Below are 20,216 nucleotides of genomic sequence, written 5' to 3'. Positions count from 1 at the left end.
ACTGTGATCTTTATAATCATAGATGCATTTCCAAACGTATTTCAGTTGTAATCTGGTTTTCATTTTTGAAAAAATAGGTGCTTTCCTATTGAAAGCTTAGGAGAAAAAGAGCTGTGGAGGTTGAAAAAAACATTTTCCACCTGAATGCGGTCAAAACTCTGCATTATTTTCTAAGCTCCGTTTCAAGTTCTTCCGTAGTTCACTATGATATTTTAGAGAACTCTCAATTTGTCTACCCTTCGCTTCACCCTTCTTCGATATAGTAAATATATTGCTATGAATTTCTCCCAGAAAGCATTGAACTCAATGGAAACATGAGTGCTACATCAAACTCTAAGGTTTTATGTGCTTGAACTTCCCATTTTAGCATCTCTTAATATCATATACAAAAGTGACTCACAATACTAATTACAATAATAGTAACTTTTGTACTATGCAGTTAATTCTCAACATTCTCTATTTCATTTATGATTATATTCTTGATGGTAATAAATATACTCTTTCAACGTTTGATGTACACGTTTTCAAACGAGGGAAAACAATAGAAGTGAAGGATACAACAAGGTAAGCATTTGTTATTGTTAACGCTTTACTGTATATTATATTATGTTATAAATTTGGTATGAACTCAGAGAAAGCTTTGAAATACTAAGTAGCTGTGACAGTAATTAGTACATACTATTCACACTAGTTTATTTCCATTTTCTTTATTTAAGGTTAATTTAAGTTTTGCCCTCAATTAACTGAAGAGATATTCGCACAATATATAAGTGTATCTGTGGCATACATTTCCTTTCTTGGAAAACTGTGACTGTTGCACTCTGAGAACTTCTGGTGTCCTCAGGACATCTGGAAGTAGAGGGCAACAATGCTAGCTGGTTAGAACACTTATTTTGGACCAGTTTTTATTTGGTTCTACACCTTCTTCATTTTCACTGTCCTTCCCAGTTAATCAGTAATCCTTTTCTGCTGACTAAAATAATGCTCCTAGCCAAACTACTGCTTGGCCAAAAAGACATAGTTTATGCAAACAACCATCAGTCTTGCTGCTACTGTTGGATGGGATCTCTAAACATTACTGCTTCCATTGCCAGTGGTACAATTAACAGCTAATGTTGTTTTGCTTTTGTTGGTATGTTGTACCTCATGTTAATAAGGTAGTAGATAATATTAAGTTCAGCATAACTCAAACATTTAAAAACAGGATGTCAGGAATTAGTTTCCAGTCTATACAGTTTCAATTCTGCCTGCTCAGATAACACTGAACCATGTAACACCAATATTTGTCTACCAGCTGCCCTCATCAGGAGTTACTTATATCTGTGTTATTATTAGGATTGTCATGAGAAGTGGTGAGACCTTGGATAGGCCCTCTGCATGTGCTTTATGTGTAATCTTGCTGTCCACCTGCCAGGGATTATACAGCTGTTTACACTGTGCCCAATCTCATCATGTTTTGCTTTGCAGTAGATCTGGATGTCCACTTGTGGATGTCTTTAGATCATTGCCTATCGTTAAGGACCTAGCCAACTCTAGAACTAACACTTGATCTCTTACGATTTACAGCTGTTTTGCTCTTGTACCTGTCATGTCGTATCACGTTTAGCCATCAGGAAACCTCACAACCTGTGCTCTGACCTAACTGTGCACAGCTTTATGTACTCTGAGACACAGTCTCTCAGCTGAGTTCAGAAATGTCACATAGGTTTCAGAAGGTCCAGAACAGGTCTGTCTTTTGATCATTGTATGGAAATATCTGATGAAATAGCTCAAACACTCATCAGATGCCTTTGTGATGTTATTCATCCTGCTGCATTCTGCAGAAAATTTCATGGTGTGTAACGAACTGATACATGAAATTTATATCTATATTTCACTTTAAAGTGGCTGGAAGATTACTTTTTTAAAGATTATTCCATAGTTTAGATTTTTATGTCTGTAGACAACAGGTTTATGTATTCTGATTTAAAAATAATAATTATAGTTCTACTAATATTACTGGAAGCCACAAACTCCTCTTGGTTCTTTTAATTTCACATTGATGGAGGAAGAGTTGGAAATGTAAAAAAAAATAAGATATCCCATAAATTAAAGCTGAAGCCTGAGTTTTGTGAACACAGGTGTGAAGTTGTGTCTGGTTCCACAGCTGAATCCTGTGGACTGCCTAATTGCAAGACTACCCAACTGCTTCTTTCTGACTTGAGACATGTTTATTAAATGTTTTAATTTTTACCTTTTCAGATCCCATTATTCATTTCTATTATCCTTTCATTCATGCTTAGTTTGAACTTAATGCTATATGCAGTGACCTAGTTTCAAGTATGTAATTAATATCACACACTGTGGATCTGGACATAGTTTAAACCTTTTAAAGTAGGCATATTTATGCCTAGGTTATACAAACAGAGGTAGGAGTATGGAGCTATAGAAAATAGTTGAGTTTTTGCAGAAATTCTCAGTCTGTGAATCACTGCAGGATGGTAGATGCTGACAGATGGTCCTTAGGCATCTGATCATTAATTGACTCTCTCAAATATTTTCACTTCTTAAATCTACTTAAAAGACATACGCAGTATATTTATTTTACTCTTTCTTGTTATTACAGTTGCTAAAAGGACGCCATCCTTTTGTTTAACACACTTATACTAAGTGTGAAGGTCTTTAAATTATTAGATTGGATGAATACTTCTTCATAAGGATGATTGTACAGTTACACCTTGTAGTCAACATAATGTGGCATTGTAACCATCAGAGTTCATTTAGGATATTAGTTAGGTTCCCTATGCTGTATAGTACAATTGCATTCAAACTTATTGCAAAAAATAATGCATTCTCTAAGGAATCTGTTTAATAGGTGGAATATCAGTCTGGAAGAACTCAAGAAAGTTGATTTCCAAGTCCTTTCAAGCTAAAGCTTTACCTGATTGCAGTGATTTCATGGCCTGAAAAAGGCTGGACAGTAGATTAATATTGCAGAGCAAAAAATCAAAAGTTCTGGAAATGGATCTAAAACTTGGATTTGCCAAACTTGCCACATACTAAATGATTACCCTGATTTTCTATAAGCTGACACACTACAGATCTAACATAGCTGTGAGAAACTCTGTACCATCTGCCTCGATGGTCAGCAGGTTCTCTGTGGAACAATTAACTTCTCAGTACCCTAGAATCATAGGATGGTTTGGGTTGGAAGGGGCCTTTAAGATCATCTAGTTCCAACCCTGGGGCTATAGGCAAGAACACCATTCTCTAGACCAGGTTGCTCAAAGCCCCATCCAGCCTGGCCTTGAATGCTTCCATGGAGGGGGCATTCACAACCTCCCTGGGCAACCTGTTCCAGTATCTCACCACCTTCACAGTAAAGAATTTCTTCCTTATATCTAGTCTAAATCTACCTTCTTCCAGTTTAAAGCCATTTCCCCTTGTCCTGTCACTTACATGCCCTTATAAAAAGTCCCTCCCCGACTTCCCTGTAGGCCCCCTTCAGGTACTGGAAGGCCACTATAAGGTCCCCCCCTTGCATTCATTGCCATTGGGCTACCATTTGTCTTGACACCGTGTACTGCAGCATCTGTTATACCTATTCAGAACTGAGTCTGGTATTTCTGGGCCTTCACAGTGCTGTGTTTAGCATTCGTATAAGTCTACAAGTTGTAGCAAGAGCATGAATTTGTGCAATAGGGAAAGCTAATACTAAACATGCTTTTTAAAATTAACACGAGTACTTCTTTGTTCACATAAGAACAGAATATGAGCCAACAGTAGTAAAGACAATGGAGAAAACATAGCTTTGACAGGATTTTTTTTTAATAGCAATTTAAATATAGTCATCAAATTAGGTAGAGTACTGAAAGCGTTTGTGCTTGGTCTTGAAGATTGCATAATAAGGCTGCTGAACAGCAACCAAAAGGCTGAGATTTCCACGTATTGTTTTGTTGTTTTAACTGGACTAGGAAGATCACATATGAAAGTAGTCCTGCTCTCCAATCTTGTTTAGAACAACACAGTTGTATATTCTTAAAATAACTTAAGAAACTTTCACCTATGCAGCATTACTTTATTTTCCTTTAAACTACTGATCTATTTTGAAATTCTTTTATCCTCAACAGCTAGGTAGATAAAACATCATTTTATTTATTAAACTTGATTTTCTGAAATGCTAGTATCGTGATGATGCATACTAGCAAATATATGTATATATGTATACATGAATGCATAGCCGTGTGTGTGTGCTGATACCATGATGCAGATGTAGCATGACTTCTCCATGGTCTGGAAAGCAAAAAATAGCTGCAGCATGTAATTATCTTTCGGGTGTGTAGCATTTAAATGTGAGCCTGTCAGAAAACAAAATTAAAAAAACTGATTTGGGTTAGCAAGACAGCATTGTGCAATGTTTCTGGGAATGCCAGATTTCATGCTTAGTATGAACATAAAGCGTGTCATGGAGCTCAATTTCAATTTTTAAGCAATTTATCATGCATCTAATAAGTGTAGAAGGCTTTTATGCTCTACATTGAGAGCTTTTAAGTTGTACACAGAGAGGTTAACACTTGGTGCTTCTTCACTCTTCCACTGGAACACTCTGTGGCTCTGACTGTTCTTTCCATTGGAGTCACCTCCTTCTCCTCCCTGTCCTCTGGCTAAATAGAGGAGAGGATTACTAGTAGAGGAATGCAATACTTCCAATTTGACACGTAAGTGATAATTGCTGCATTCCAAAGAGATTACAGCAGCAAACTCTCAGAGTTGCTTGTACCTCAGGTGAAGAGAAAGCATAGCTTCATTTCAGAGCTTGTAACCACTCAAGTTATAAATCATGTTTAGTGGCATTTAATGCTCTTAAACTTTGCTTTTTCTACTCTAGTGAAAAGCCAAAGAAATAGGTACCTGCTTCCTTGAGCAGCCAGCTTCTCACTCTTTTCCCTATCAGTCATAAAACAAAGTAATTATTATGATGTCAGCTGTTTCCTTTTCCTCATCTTCTTGTTTTCCATTACATAACTGTAATTACTAGTGATTATACCTAATTAGGATTCATTGTGCTTCAAAGACAAAATACCTCGTCTCTGCCTCCAGAAGGTGATAATCGTGTGTTTAGACATAACATCACAAGTGATAGCAAGAGACAAGGGAACAATTCGGTGGAAGAAGAGTGGCCACTTAAAAACAAACAAAAAATAACCCAACAACACTAAACCACAGTCTTGGTTAACTTGTTAGGTGTTTGTAATAAACTCTGAATTGAAACTACTTTCATGAAGGATATATGAAAGCAAGTACTACTAGTGCAAAATGCTTTGTTTATTTCTGAAAACTGTTCTAAATCTTAAGAGATTAAGTATTTATCCAATATGTTGAGCATGTGCATTTCACCACGCTTGCAAATGGACTGTCTTATGCACACCAGGGACTCTTCCTCAGTTTCACAGGAAGTTTCCCTATTAGTTGTACTTTCCTGTAAACAGGCTCTGTCCTTCAAAACAGATTCTTCCCCTCACTATACCAGGAGTTCTGTGTATTGATCACCATTCAACAAGAATGACAAACAGCAGCCAGATGCTTTTGTTCTGAGGATGAAGCAATGAGCATGCTGGGGTAATATTGGTAGGCATTAACAGACTATATTCCAATCAAATAATTGCAGATTGGTAAGTACAAGCGTGTCTGAAAGTGTAACTATACTAAATAAAGCTAGGAATCCTGTTGCCTCCTCTCTCTACCAGCAGTTTTTCCCTAGTCCTTTAAAATCTTAACCATTAGTGCCTCAAGCGTACAAAGAGACAATAATGCCATCAAGTTAAGCATGTTGTTTGAGAAAATGGCCAGGCTAGCTTGTATGATAAAAGCTAAATGCTGTAGGCGTTAGGTATACAATTAGACTTACTTGAATGTTATTTTAAAACCCATGATCAATTTGGATCCAAAACTCAAAGCAAAAATATAACATTTGAAAGTAAGGTTTCGGAAAGACCTTATTGTTAAGATATCTATATGAAATGTATGAACCCAGCTGCTATCATTTTATTAAGTAACGTTGCAAGAGAGATAAAACATTTACACCAAAACAGAATGTCATGTACCAGCAAAGTACAGAGAAAATAAATCAACTCTGCATGCCTAATAGATGAAGCCTACATTTATGCTAGCATTAAATTGCAATTGGATTAAATTTTGATATTTCAGCCTTTAGTTAGTACTCTAATGAAATGTAATTATTTGTTTTCAAACATCCAAGATGTCTTCAAAACATCATGGTCAAGCTCATGTTTCGTGTTATATTACAGTTTCTTGTATTCTTTCCTGTCTTCCAATCTCAGAGGATGCGCTCCTTTTCTGAGTCTAACTAAATTCTAAAGCCAATTTCAAGAATAGTTCTTTATATGCTGTGTTAGTTATTTACTGTGTCATATAATTCCAGAAAAGAAGCTGAGCTCTCCTAAAGTAAAGACAGAGATGGATGCAGGTACTGGAACAGGTTTCCAAAAGAGGTTGCACAATCTCTGTCCTTGGAGGTTTTTGAGACCTGCTGAGATGTGCCCCTTAGCAAGGTTGTGTGAGACTTGACTTCACATCTGTAATCCAACAAATACACATGGCATTGGACTTCAAGTTTGCTGCAATTCTTTGCCATCTGAATTATTCTATGATTCTGTAATACTTTCATCCACTGATGCACTTCTATCTATTGCTATAGGAATGAAAAAAGAAAAGGAAATATAGGTTCACTAAGTATTTTTATATTTACTATATATAGTTTTACACTAAGTAAGTAAATAAGTAAAGTAAATAAGAGGTGTCATCATATTCCAGGATAGAGTGCCCTACAGAAATTTCTAAGCAAAATGAATCTGTGCTTGGGTTACGTTATCATTTATCACTACGCATTTATCACTTTTTATTTTTTATTTATTTCAGACGTTATTCCAGTTTTGCTTAGTATTTTAAAACAAAATGGAAGACTGTTCCAATCTTGGGGACCTGACTGTAGTAAGTAGGTTACTTCTTTACTTTCAGTAGAGAGAGATCAAATTCACTGTGAAAAAATGTTAAGAATTCTGATTAGAAATTGTTGCGTGGGTATTCCCTTAATGAAGGGGTGGGACTTTACCTGCTTCTGCCCTTGAAAGTGAAAACTCCATGCAATCCTAATGATACAGCATCATGAGAGCGCATCCTGAGGTGACTTCTCACTGCTACACGGAGTGAAAGGAAGATCTTGGTAAACAGTCAGAAAATACATGTGAAACTCTCTTTAGGCTGATTAACTGATTGACACTCATTCCAGTTCTGGCATATCAGGAGGAGACCCTTGAATGTTAAACAACAAAGATCAGCTGATTCTACTGAGAAATGCTGCAGCTGAACAGATTACTTTTTGGGTTCTCTTATGCCTTGCAAGTCCAAATCTGGACACTAATGTATTTGTATTAGGGCAATATGTGGAAGTCCCCAGGTGTTCTTGTCTTCAGTAGAAGTAGTCATAATAGCAAATGTCATTTTTATTTATTTAGAAGATTTCTTCTTATCATTACAGACTTAAAGAGTCTAAAGGAAGTGTTAATCTTGAAAATGTTAATTCATTATGCAGTCAAATTCAAATTTCTTTAAAATAAACATTCTAGTGTAAATGCAGCCCAATCGATTCACGTAACATCTCCATGGTACCCACTCGCTATGGTTTATGAATTGCCTTCTCTAAAGAAATATAAAAGAGAAATCTTTCACTCCAAGAAGTCACTTTTGACCAATTAATGAAGCAACTTCCAGACTCTGGAAGAAATCTGAAGTCATTTACACTTACGCAAAATGTGAATAGTGATCGTTTCTTTGAAGACAATGAAGCTGGGATATGTAATTTATTTATCAAAAGTAACCAGACTCATGATGATAGTGTTTCCAAAACCTCAAAAACATGAGTATGTCTTTTCCGGTTGCTGTCTTACTTTGATTGCTTTGTTGTCATTGTTTTGGTTTTTTTTTTTTTTTCTGAAAATACGTTATTAGTACAGTGATAATGGAACACGTCTGAGAAAAAAGGCCATAACAAACATGTTTTCTTTTGTTATTCTTTCCTCTGTGATTCTAATTGCTGCATCTCTGTGGTTAGATCTGTATTATCATACAGATTATCAAATTTTAAAAATGTTAAGTAAAGTTAGATTCTGTAATCTCAGAAGTGTCAAAAAAAATCTAGGAGTAATCCAATAATAGTCACTGTAAGGAAATTTTTAAGAAGTTCTACAGATTTGAATTATATATGACTTACAAAAGCTTAGTGAAGATTCAGATAGAAATTCTATTTCCTGACTGATCATTTTGTACGTTTGTTTTAAAAGTACATAAAATTGGTGTTAGCATCAGAGTTATATGATGGCTTATACAATAATGTTCCATGGCATAGACTAGAACTGTCTCACAGTTTAAGGGTGTGAGGAAAGTATTGACTGTCAGCAATAACAAATCTTAGCTATCTGAGATGCATTCATGTCTAAATGTGAAAATTTAAAGTAGCTTACGCTCAAAAAATAGTTCTAGTTCCAAGTCATTCAGAAATTTTCATCTATAAAACTGAGTCAGTTGAACCATCCAGCCAGCTTTTTGTTCTGCTGCTTTGGAAGAAACAACAAATGCAGACTGTTGTTGTCAGTTGCCAGTCTAATTGTGTTCAGACATTGGTATGCAGCACACTTCTCACAGATGATCAATAGAGAATAAGCATAGCATTTGCAGTGTCACTTGCCTCTTCCTGTGTAATTTGTGTTCTTCCTCATCATTTTTTTTTAAGTACTTTTCCTGTCATTATATAACTCAGATGCTTTGGATAAAACTACTTTTGGAACTGCAAAAAATAGTTTGGGTACGAAGTTGAAAACGAGTTACAATGCAACTCCACCCAATCAGGCCCTTGGAAATATGCATCACAGGACTGATTTCAGCACAACAAGCTATCTGCAGAAATGGTAACAGGCATTGCTCAAGCCTGTCACACCTAACTTCTTGTTTTCCAGGTCACATCAATAAATAATCTTCCTTGCATGTGAAAGTGTATCCACACCTCTCTTGTTCCATTAATTCTGAGCATAGAAGGGTCCTTCATCTAGACTGACAGACAAATTGAAGTAGACACCCTCCTATTTTCGTAATACTACATCCCACTTTGATACGTTTACAAGTTGAAAGAATCATTACTGTTGACAGTACTAGTAGTGGCATTGCTGCTGTTTGTTCCCAAGCTTCATTTTTAGGAACCTGGTTTTATTCAGTACCTGGAAAAAAAAAAACAGCTCACAACTTCAGATCAGTTAATTCATTTTCTCTCACATTCTTTTTAACCTTTCATTATTTTTTAGTAACTCTTTTACTGGGGAGAAATAAGAGGTATCTGAAGATTTGCTTCAAGCCTTTATACTAATAACAGTGTAGTGTTTTACTGAATTTGCTCTACAGGTTATTTGTGATTTCTAGTCTTGCTAACTGAAAGTACGTTAGGCCATCTTAGAGTATATGTCATGCTTTTAATTTTCATTCTTCATTAACTCTATAAATTTGTAGGTTCCACTGGTTTTCCATGTCAGGCAAACCATTTGTTCAGGTTCCATATTTTTTTCTATCCTAAATTACAAAATAATATTAATAGGTGATAGGTCATTAGTTAGGAGGTAACTCAGGTTACCAAGGTGTGTTACCAAGTCCCCAGTAGTCCAATTCAAGACTAGCACTTTGGTCTAGAACTCTGGAATGCAGTGAATAAGTTGCTTTACTGACCCTTGAAGAGCTTGGAAAAGTTTGTAGTCTAGAATTATAATAGTTCAGTGTGAGCTTCTGGAGCACAAAGCCAGGAAGAAGTAGATATCGATATCCTTAGGGTGCTGCCAGATGTGTTCCTAAAATTAATTATAAGGTAAGCCTAATGAAGATGTTTCACCATATCCTGTTTTCAACACAAAGCAGTCCCTCTCGCAGATCCCTCCCTCACAAATCCCTCCCTCTTCCACCTACATATAGAGTCAAAATAAATATGCTGTGACATTTTGGAGTCAGAACACCACTAGGGCTGTGCTTTGTTTCTAGGTTGCTGTGGTTGTTAAATACTGAAGACTGAGCCTTACATAGGTGTTATTTTTATCTGCTTCCCATCTTCTTATTCTTTTTCTGATTTCGGACACTAAACTGTTTTCCTCCATTCCTGTTTTCTTTGGTAGAAAATCAAGGTTATACTGGATCATTATTTCTTCAGAAGTGTGAGAGTTAAACCTGCTCTCATGTTGCTATAATAAACTCACAGTAGCAGCGTATTCCAGACTTTTCACCATGGGGAAAATTGTCTAGCTCGGCTATATTGCATCTTGTGTACAAAATCTATGTCTGATATTACTCACATTTCAGAAATAATTAAAAGGGCACTGATTAAAATAAGAATCTACCTAGGTATTTGTGCTTTGAATTAATTTGAATGCATTCTTTTCTGTTCTAGCGGCACACACAAAACATTGCTCTAATTTACCATTGTTTGCATTTCTTAAATATATTAGCAATTTTAAGAAATTGCTACATAGTTTTTTGAAAGACTTCTTTCAGCCACTTACAACAAGTTCAGTTTGTCATTTCCACAATTACATTTTGGCCCAATCTTGTATTTGTTGTGAGGGGGCTCTGCAGTAGGAGAGCCTGCTCTATCACTAGCGAAGAAAAAGCAATGAGGCTATGTCCAGGACTGCAAATTTAGCCTTAAAAAGCTATGAGGCTTAAAAATAGTAATTTCTGTCCTCAGTCTTTAAAATACAGATTACATTTTCAATTTCTTTTTGTATAAATAGAATGAAAAGAAGAAAGCTGATATTCTTATGTAATCACTTTTCCTCTCAGCCTAAACAAATTCATTATCAAATTATGAGAATTGACATTACTGTGTTTCTAAAAATACTTTTTTAAAAATTTATTTCTTTTGCAAAAGGCTCCAAATGAATTTGAATTTTCAGGTTTTCAGGTTGGTTTTTTTTTTCCCCTTCAATTTCTTTGCATAAAGTTGCTTCAGTATACTGGGGAAAGTGTATATAGTAACTAACCAGTGTTTCTGTACTGAGGGAATGAGGATCAAGGTTACCATTAACTAAGAGGCCATAAAATCTTGTGGTGTCTCAGCCAGTATCATAATAACTTAAGGGACATCCCAGTTCCCTAGGGCTCCAAGTCATCACCACACAGGTCAGGTTCAGCCCTTGAGCTTTGGGTTGCACCCTTCCAACAGAGCAGCCCTTTGCAAATAGAAGTCACTTAAACACTTTCAAAGTATAAATTATAAATATATAAAACTTTAAATACCTTGCAGCTAACCACACAAACATCACCTTTTGAGGTTTATTATATATATGAATAGTAAAGAATGTTAATTTTTCTACTTTAAAATTGTTAACGTCATACATTACAAATATGATTTACAATGAAGTTTAATTTCTGTGCTGTGATATTATTAATTTCCTATTGTTAACTACTAAACATTTAATGTGATTACAGGAAAAAAGGAGCAGACTTCATTTGAAGAGTAGTTAGGTCACTCATCATATTGTTATGAATGATTTGCTCTTGTAACTGTCTGTTTTGAGGCTTTGCATTGGGAGAAAGATGGAAAGTTTATGATTTTCAAAGACATGCTTGTTACTCTTACTGAAAGGTGAATGCGAAAGAGCTACGTTTGAAGACAATAGAATTCTAAATCTTTTAGCACAATTTAGGTCGTAGGCTTGAAGCTTTGAAAATGCTAAACTGGAAATTCCTTACTGTTTACAATTCTTATTCCTGGGACTCAGTTTGACAGAGGACTTGCGGATTACTTGCTTCCATTTTCATCTTTTGCTTCCCATTTTCATCTTTTACTTTTCATATTTAAACCATTTTATACATCTGAGCAAGACATAGAGTTTATGCATTTTAAGAGCTCTACAGTGCTGGCACAATATTTTCCGTAGTGGCATGGTTTGGTATACTCTTTCTAAGTTCTTATAATGTCAATTAGATCAAAAGAGAATCAGCTGGAGAGTTTGAGAATGAGCTGGGCAGTATATACAGTATGGTATGCTTTCTTCCGCTCGTATAGCTGAATATGAATGTCAAGAGCAAGATCTAGGGCAAAGTAAGTAACTAAGTTTTTCTTTAGTTTTTTGATGCCTCTTCACATTTTTGTAAGTTTTATGAAATCCAAATTCATCAAACTTGTCATACATTCCTCTTCCTAATATTATTTTTGGGAGAGTTACTCATTTTTACTATTTTTACAAGCTAATTGTATGCTACCTCATCCCTGTAAAATCCTTCACTGAGAATTTCAGTAGAAGAAATAGGCCAGAATTTAATAGTCTCCACCTTGCCCATTCTGGTTTTTCCACTCCCAGCTGTGGAAACGCAACCTCAGTCATGCCAAGCTCGCATTTTTCTGTGCTGATTGGTAGGCCCTGATGACAGGCACTGCCTTCTGAGTTGAAAGTAGGGCTCATTCTCAGTTGAAAATGTCTGTTATCATTGTAAGCAACCGTAGGTTTGTACAGATCTGTTAGTGATGTCTGTTTATACATTATTGTTGGTGCATTCCTTGTGCTGAAAGCGAATATTTGGAACTTGCATAACATGATTTTGTTTCAGAACTGCAGATTCTAAATTCATACTAGACAATCCCTAGCTTTGGTGGATGGTCATTTTGAGGTATTGGGTAGGCCTTGTTTCAGTGCACCTGTTTTATGACAATTTGCAAAGAAGGTGACTCCTGAACTACAGTTAATCTAAGGGCTTTTGACTTGTTTAATACTCTCTCCTGTAGCATACCTGCTGTGGTTTGTCACATGAGATACTGAGCATTTCAAAAAGCATATGTATTAAACAGATTCTTGTCACAAAGGCTTGCAGAAAAAGCAGAAAACAGCAGTGATCCCAGAATAGTCCCTAAGTATTTCTACATCTAATTATACATTTAACTTAATAATTCATAACTATCTTCTCTTATGATGCTAAATGATGCTACTAATAGAATTTGCATTATTCAGATACCACCAAGCAGTAACAGGCATAGCGGCCCTGCGTTACAAATTCCTATTTCATGCTCATTTATGACTGAGTTATTGAAAATTGCAACAGTAAATGGTATTTTTTTCTTCTTTTTGGGCTTGACTATTTACTGTGTGCTTCCCAAGGTGCTGGCTGTAGAATGAGAATTCTAACCTGTTGGCCTGCTGACCACTTGCGTATTATAACAGGTCTCCCATTCTAATTTGATTGACATGAATCAAGTCATTTGATGATAGAACTCAAAAGTGTGGCTACTTACAAGTCCATTTAAACGACATCTTTTGGCTCCACTCAGAATCTGTTGCTTTGCAATCATACAACAGTTTAATAGACACTAGCATGATGTTGTAGGATCTCCTGATCATTAAAATATGCAATGAAAATGTGACTTCTTCAGTTGTGCTGCTGTGGAGAGGTTGCAGAATGGTGTAAATTTAAAAATCAATTAGATACATAATTGTCCTGTGTTTGACAGAATATGTGAACTTCATGTTTCTTCCAGGATTTTTTTTAATGAAATATTAATATTCTGTGTACAGATGTTTCCTGGAGAAAATTCAGTTGAATTTCTAAGACAGTGTGAGTCTTATTGCTTTGATGGAGAGTTTCTAGTGCCACTTAATTTTACAAGATTTTTTTTCTGCAATATGATCCTGTGAGAGCCATGAGAACCTTTGAGAATGTACTCTCTAGAGAATATCGTCCCTTATAAACTGTTTTCTCTACTACATAATACAGTCCTAATTCCTTATTATTCAGAAACATGTACTAGGTGAAAGTGAATGCTTAAGATCCTTTTTCAAGTAAAAAAAAGTTGCATGCTATTTCCCTTAGTCAAGGTACTCATTGTGGATATCTTTTTTTTCTTTTTTAAAGGGATCAACATTGAGGAAATAGTTACTTACAAACAGTGTGTATAAATGTACTTTTAATTTGAAGAGGATAACAACACTTTCACTGATGTGTTATCAACATTGTAACACCAGAGATGATTTAGCTGACAAGAACTAGTTCCTCATCACTAATAAACTGAGGATTGGTATGGAAGCAAAAATTTAAAGTTGGTGCCCACAAATAATTTGTCAGTTATTTTGTCTGAATAAATTAGTTGAATTAGTAGGAGATAATCAAGATTTTTTTGTGTGTGATGCTAGCCAAAAGGTGTATAAAAGAGTTTTTGATGTCACATTATCTTCTGAATTAAAGGAATGTAACCCGAAAACCTTTAAAAAATAAACAAAAAAACAACAGTAAGACTTGAAATATTAATAAGAACGAGAGTGAAAATGAGACACTGAAGAAAAGACAGGCTTTGAGAAGTTTGAGCTGCCCAATGTGCATATCTAACATTAGGTACCTACATCCACAGAGAAGTTACAAAATTTGTTGTGGGTTGTTTTTTTTTTTTTTTTTTTTTTTTTTTGCTGAGATACTAAGCATCTACATTTCCTCCTGACTTCATGAATTAGACAGTTTTCCACATAGGTTTTCAGAATCCATAGCTATGTTCTCATTTAAGAGTATGAGAAAGGCAGATTGAGAAGTTCAAGGCACAATGTTTTCTAAAATAGGAAAGGAAAAAATCAACAAGGAACGAGTATCTGTTCTATTGACTATGACTGATCTGTTGTATAGTGGGACATACTTGTCTGGAGCAAGTTTCAGAGCTCCTAGCCATGTTTCTAAGCCTTTTGTAGGCTGACACTTGCAGTTAGATTTTAAAAGTAGAGAAAAGAATGTGTCATTCTCTAAAGAAGGTACCTCTTTTCACAGACTTTGAAGGTGTTAACATTTCACCTTCGGATTCCATAGTATGCGTAGACGCCTCAACCGAAGTAAACCACAAATTTCTTGGTAACTGATTCACTTGATTAACCAGGCTTGTATGTGTAATGCATAATTGTGATATTGATGTTACGAAGTGACTCTCCTACCACCTTCCCACCAACCATAATCATACTATTACTGTTAATTCTGACTGCAACTTCCTTCTATCCAAGGAGCTCAGCATATTTCACAATCATTAAGCCTCCCAGTGAAATAGGTGAATATTATTATCCCATTTTCTAGGTGAGGCATATAGAGATTGATGACTTGCTAGAGTCACACAGGAAATTGGTGACAGAGCAATAGATGGCAGCTCCCCCAGTTCTTAAGCCTATTATTTTGTTCACAAAATGATTCTTCCTCCCCACCCCCCCAAAAAGGCACTTCTGATTTTGTAGCAGCACTGCTAATGCATGAACTGAGAAGCTGGACTACTGAGTCAGTGACATAAGAAAACAGCAGCAGCTCTGCTTCTTTTCTAATATAATGGAGGAATGGAGCAATAGGAGCATAGGAATGATTTTAAGTAATGACAGATTGTAAAGATTGCACTAATCTGAACCTGAATTTGAAGGAAGTGAGGACGGGAAAGGGGGTTTTCAGCAGTTTGGTGTTGCACCAGCCCCCAGAAATTGTGTGTGACCAGCACTGAAGAAACAGCTGTTAATCTAGTCTTGAATCTTGAACGTGCCAATTCATTCCTGGGCTCCTCAATTTGGCTGTGGCTGTATTTCAGCATTTTTATTTCAGTTGAGGAAAACGCAGTCTTCGTTGTATGGGCCACAGGGTTTGATGATGTTTTCTCAACTACAGTGTGGAGAAAAAAGCACAGATCACTTCTGTTGCCCATCCAGAAATTCCTTTGCTGTACATGATCAGGCCAGTGTTTAATTGCTGACTCACGGACCATGTCCAGTTTCTCAATTTACAACTTAACACAGATAAAAGAGTAATGTTTACCTGTGCAGCCCAGCTAACTTCTGCTTGTAGGTTAATCACGTTCTTCCAAAATCTACATTCACTGTTCTGTTACTGACCTCCCCTTTTTATTTCACAGAATTGGTCACTCTATTTATTGTCTGTCATGTTGATCTTATAAAAAAAGTCAGCATTCAGTTTGAAAATTGCTAAAAAAATGAAATAGTTCAGCATATGGTTTTTAATTTTTTGAAATTACCCTTGCTCTTATTGACTATGAGGATCATGCACTTACAGATTTAGCTCTGTAGTGTAACCACCTATACAGGAGGTATTATGCTGTTTGCATTTTGTCTGTGTGTGTGTATAAATACACATATGTGTGCGTACACAGTATGAAGTGAATTCTATGAACCTGCTGTCTGATGTGTATTACATAGAGAAGGAAAATTATTTTTTCTTTTTTAGAAATTGGGAGTTTTGTGTTTCAAGTATGTTCTCAGAGAAATTTGTATATATTCATATATAAAATAATTACTTTGTGTATTTATTGTATAGTCTATTTGTGCAACATTATCCTGCCTAGCTACGCAGTTTTAAATTAGAGGGGTCCATTAGGAGGAATTCTTGGCAGAGATGAAAGCAAAGTACAATCCAGGAGATAACGAAGATTCCTGAATGGAATAACAGAAAAGCCATTAACTGAGATCGTGCTCATCCTGACTCTCACCAAGACTGGCAATGGTTCTTTTAGTCAAGGTTGGGGTAGAAGGTGATACTTATGAAATCTTAAAGATGCTCTCTCTACGCAGAGAAAGGGGTTAAGTGAACTTCTCAGGGAGTGTCACTGAGTGCTGACAAAGACTGACGCATACCACGTATGGCAGCAGACTTTCTGTATGACCTTGACCAAGTCACTTAATCCCTCTGTGACTTGATTTCCTCATCTGTAAAATTAGATAGTGATAATGTTACTTCCTTGCCTCAGAAGGAGCTGTGAGAATTACCTCATTACTGTTAGAAAGGTGTGTTCAAAGGTGAATAGAAAAGATACAATGCAAGTGTTAATATTTATTACTGGAAACCTGTACAAAATCAAATAATTTATTAATCAAATCTTGGAAGTATATATTGTTGACTGGCTTTTGATTGGGAAGTTGATATTATCAGAAACCACATAAACCCATTGTATCTTCCCTCTTGCCTCTGCTTCTTTTATGCATTCATATTCAAGTAATTGTGCACACATTATTAGGTAAAATTAGACAGCTTCTCTGCCTACACAAAAGTATGAATGTTTCTTTGATGTCTGCTTTTTGGCTCCTATAGTGAAACTTAGACCTCCAAAGCTAAAATCATGTTCTCTTGCTTAGGGGCATCCTGTATTGGTTTGGCATTAAGATAAATAATAAGCTTCCTGGTGGGTTACAGTGTTGTAGAAGTGGATCCTAGGGATCTACATCAATTTGGAAATCCAAAAGGATATCCGCTATTGTGACAATCTCCCTTTTGGCCTAAGAGGGAGTTGCATGATTATTAGTACCCTATCAGTGCTATGTCTAGTCATGTAGTTGAGCAGATTTCATGGTTGGTTATAAGTTATGGATATACAATTCCTTTTTTGGCAAGTAACCCAAAACTCAATTAGCCTGAACATTCAAAACTTGTTGATGAATGTGCATTACTGCAGTAAGTGTATACCAACCTGTGTTTTGTACCATGTAGCTATGGTACTTTTGACCCAATACTGTTGGATTACAAAGCTCTCTAAAGCTAATCACCACCAAATCCTAGCTGCTCACTCATGAAGGGGCAACACATGCATTTATGCTATGTATATGTGCAGTGCATTAACTGCACGTCTCTCATTAAATTCTTTTCTTCGATCTGAATATAGGGCCAGGTAAATCACAAATGGTAGTTACTGTCTTTTATATGAAGTATTGCGTATGTTTGCAGCTACACCCAAAGACTCACCTTAAATGTACATAGGGACAATACCATTTGGTAGCTTGCACAACACAAGATAAGATGATGCAATGTTTATATGTCATTGCTGTTGTATGTGCTGTTCGCATCAGGTGTTTCTCCTGAGAAACACATAAGCGTATGCCATCAGTAAGGCAGTCTTTTTCACCCTCATTCTGCTGTGTCAAAGAATAAAAATAAAAAATCAGCAGAAGTGGTTCATTTGATCACTCCATTTCTTTTCTTTTGTAGTCAAGTGAAACTTTTTTTTAGTCACTAATTCTCCCAGTGACATCATCCAACCAAGAATTTCAGGGTGTAGGCTAATATTGTTACTTGGAGAGTACCAGACTTATATTAATGTTGGTACGATTTAAGTCAGACCAGAAAAGTGCTAACACGAGCAAAGACAATAAATTAAAGTAAAAAAGGAATTGAAATTTTTAATATGTGAGAAATTGCAGTTTTCATATTTTTTTCTGAAAAGTATGAATTAATGTTTTTCTAAATTTTAAGTTACAAATTTATTGAGAATACATTTAATATATTTCCTTAGGAGTGCAAAATATACTGCCTATATTTTACTTGCCTCTTAGAATGCACTGATTTTATTTTTTTTAAGAACACTATACTTCGCTAGAGTAAGAAGAATAGATGGAGCTTTTCTGAGCAGTGTGGAATTATACTGTATTATGTATTCATGTATGTTTAAGAAGGAAATATAAGTATGCAATATAGGAAGTATAATGTTTACCTGTAAACAAAAAATGTGAGAATATTTAGAAGCCTTGGAAACAGGCTATAAATATTGGCAAGGAAGAAATACTGTTTGTAAGTAAAATGTAAATAAATATTTCCTCATTTATTATTATATAATTCACATAGCTTATTAAGAAGGCTCAACAGTAAATTTAGATCTCAAAAATGCCTTTCTAAACTTCAGTTGAGTACTTTCCAGTTATTGAAAGTGTGTTGGAGGATTGCAGCTAAGTTAACGTCTTCATAGCATAAACACTGTACAAACCATTTTCATTCTGATTGGACTTGTATGATATTTTCAATTAAATTGCAGAAATTTCCTTTTGATTTTCAAGGAAAGCGTTAGGAAAACAAACTTTATTTTTAACATTTATAGGAATTTTCCTTGACCTTCCCTATCTGAGCAAGAAGAGAACAAAGGAAAGTACTGGAAGATCCTTGGAGGGTATCTGGCAGCTCAGGGGAGGAAAGTGTGTTCACTAATACTTTTTTTTCGTTGTCAGAATTATGGAGAGTAGTGTGTGGTGTTTCTCACCCTTCTTGCTTATTTTATTGTTTTGTAGAGTCCGTTCAGAGGTCTCCATGAAGGATGACTTGTTATAATCTCACATCTTCGTATCCATAGACCTGACTTTTGGCAACATGATATATAGTAAGTGATTAATGTTTTCTTGACTTGCACATTTGATAGAGCCTTATTCTTGGCACAGTGTATACTTGTAATCTTAGAAATCACAGTACAGAGTTTGCACTTTTTATAGGCATTTCCTCTTGACGAATTTTGGAGTAGTTACTTGTTGCCATGCTTTGTCTGCTACCACTCCTGAGGTATATAAGCAAACAGATTCTCAGTTCTGCTGCGAAGTCCAAGACACAGTGATTTATCAATACTGTGTACTGGAAATCTGGAAACACCAAAGCAGCTCGAGAAGGATACCAGACCCTGATTAAAATAACCCTTACATCTTTTACCTTGTTACTTATATACCTACGTTGACTATAGATGAAACTTTGTTACTCTTTCTAGCATTTCCAGCTGGAATGTATTTTACCAGCTCAGAGTTAATCTTTGGTGTGCACGTTGCAGAGAGCATGCTGAGGCTGTTGATCATCATTTCATCAATAAGGGGAGAGCTGAAGGTCCTGATGTCAGTGAAGAAAAGGAAACAGGCTACTTGGTCTGATTTGGTGTAAACACCTTTAGGGAGAAGCAAGACTTTTCTAGAAAACTCTGCTAGTATTTGCATTTATCAAGGAAGTAACTCTTGCCTGAGTGACTAGATGGCTTCCCTTTTGTCCATCATGTATTTAAAATTTCCACCCATAGTCTAGTAGGGATCCTGTTCCTCCCAGTTTGCTGGACTCTGGCGCCTCTCCCCTGTTCATTAACTTGTTCCAAGAATGAATTGACACACCCTTGGTGCCACAAGTCTAATGTCATTATTTTAAAGAAATGATGTGCATTCCAAACACCGGGGAAGTCCACATGTATATAGCGTTGAGTTGATCTGCACTTTCCCTGTAGCTTCAGTATGTAGCAATCTTTGCAATCACAGTTTCACCAGAGTCAAGAAACCACCACTAGTTCAGTTAGCAGTTAATTTATGAACTCAAAATTGTCCTTTCGAGTATGGAGACCTGAGAAAGGCTTTTTTTTTTTTTTTTTAACATGTCAGTCCTGGAGT

General features: G+C 35.9%; 1 protein-coding gene across 1 annotated transcript in view; it reads left to right on the top strand.

Annotated features, from left to right (window-relative positions):
* LOC110402644 (hornerin-like) overlaps nucleotides 1-20,216 on the top strand; it is an 81,093-nt gene that overhangs the window by 4,103 nt on the left and 56,774 nt on the right. Inside the window, exon 2 of the mRNA XM_021404996.1 lies at nucleotides 19,095-19,183. The gene's annotated coding sequence lies outside the window, so the exon portion shown is untranslated. The remainder of the gene's footprint in view (nucleotides 1-19,094; nucleotides 19,184-20,216) is intronic.

This window comes from Numida meleagris, chromosome 7, assembly GCF_002078875.1.
Source record: "Numida meleagris isolate 19003 breed g44 Domestic line chromosome 7, NumMel1.0, whole genome shotgun sequence".
Lineage (NCBI taxonomy): Eukaryota > Metazoa > Chordata > Aves > Galliformes > Numididae > Numida > Numida meleagris.
This window is presented reverse-complemented; position numbering and strand designations above follow the sequence as displayed.